Genomic DNA, 2,075 nt, shown 5'->3' on the forward strand with positions numbered 1-2,075 from the left:
AAATGTGTCAAGATCATTCGTTTCACTATTCTGGATCATTTTCATCCTAATAAATTAACCTGAATACATTTACTTTACTTTAAATAAGCTATTTAGTGGTGTTGGTAAAAGAGTGGGAATACTGAATTTTCATAAGATTTCAAGTTAAAATTTACCTAGCAAAAAATAAAAACTTTTCAAATCTGAAGACATCACATGATTCTCCACATAGAACTACATCATTAATACCATGGGCCGATTTTTCAAACTCAAAAAAAAAAATTCGCCTCCGTATGACACACCCTATTATGGTGTATCTACGTAGAAGTTCACTCCACCACTCGACATTCCATGATTTATACTTGATAAATGATGATTTAATGAATTCATTAATTTCCAACATCCATCTAAGTTAATGGTTATACTTTGTCATAACCAATCAGTCATTACTTTTAGTAATAATAAGATATGATCACAGATACGGTCAGATAATTGCACTTACATTTATTTGGCAAGCTTCCATACAATGATTTACAATTTGCATGGATATATGAGTCACTCACGTTCACGCTGTAATAAAATTAATCTTCTAAAAGTGAATTTTCAACTTTGGGACACATGTGATTACTCTACTGTGGGTATGACTTAACAGAGCCTTAATTCTTCAAGTGATACATTTACTGCCAGCCTGGATTGCTTTTGTTGCAACCAGGCTTCCGCACAATAACTTCTTTCCACGGGCAATAACAACAAAAAGGTACTCTTGGGTTACCACACTTAGTCTCTCGTCACTGACAGTCACTGTAGACGGTTGTCGCAGCCAGGAGAACTGGTAAGCGTGACTTGAATTAACCACTTAGGTGCAATAGACCAGCTTGGATTGTTTTTGTTGCGACCAGGCTTCCATACGTGATATTTCCACGGGGATAACAAACCTAGGTTAACACACTTAGTTTCGTGTCGATCACGGTCACTGTAGACGGGTGTCGTGCAGGAGAACTCTAAGCGTGAAATGATTAACCATTTACTGTAGGTTTGATAGGCCAGCCTGGATTGATCTTGTTGCAACCAGGCATCCACACGTGATGTTTCCATGGGGATATCAACCTAGGTTAACACGCTTAGTCTCGTGTCGACGACGGTCCACAGGACAGGGTGGCGGTGAGGACTCATGTGTGGTGTCCCGTTCCCTTCAGGAGGGAGGAGGTGGGCGTCTTGACTAACCCATGGCCAATGGGATACTACTTAAAATGAGGTTTTTGGGTGTGAAGCGATGAACAGTACAACACTGTCTCACTGCCCCCCCCCCCTAAAGGCTGGCTAACTAATGGAAAATATATGTCCCAGTTATGCCTCACTGGGTGTCTTATCTCTAGCAAAACAAACTTTGAAATTGGTTGCGTGGGTAAGCCTAACGCAACCCATGACAATCATCAACTGTTAATTTATTCATCAAAATGATGTTGTTGCATGGGAGCTGAATTTATATATATATATATATATATATATATATATATATATATATATATATATATATATATATATATATATCTGGGAAAGGAACAACGGAGACTCCAGCTGTCTTTATTCAGCATCTTCAGAGTTGCCTCTTCAGATGTCTTGAATAAAGACGAGCCAAGTGCCTTTTCTTTCCCGTGTGATTTCATCAAGATTTATCATCCACGTTTTCATTGTAGGATATATATATATATATATATATATATATATATATATATATATATATATATATATATATATATATAATATATATATATATATATATATATATATTATATATATATATATATATATATATATATATATATATATATATATATATATATATATATATATATATATATATATATATATATATATATAATCAACATCTCACCTGCCAGGATTCAAACCCACAGCCCACGACTGTGTCTGGGGAACGCCCTCTTAGACCACCAGGATACTAAAAGCACTCCTAGACTCTGTTATAATTCACACAAAGCCTGTTCAACGAGCTTATGGCGCCGTGAACCTCTAATGGGGCTACCCATATCACTTAGGTGGTCAGAGTAACGTTTACCAAATCCAGCTTCGAAACT

The sequence above is a fragment of the Homarus americanus genome, unplaced genomic scaffold (genome assembly GCF_018991925.1).
Source record: "Homarus americanus isolate GMGI-L3 unplaced genomic scaffold, GMGI_Hamer_2.0 scaffold32583, whole genome shotgun sequence".
In the NCBI taxonomy this organism is placed as follows: domain Eukaryota; kingdom Metazoa; phylum Arthropoda; class Malacostraca; order Decapoda; family Nephropidae; genus Homarus; species Homarus americanus.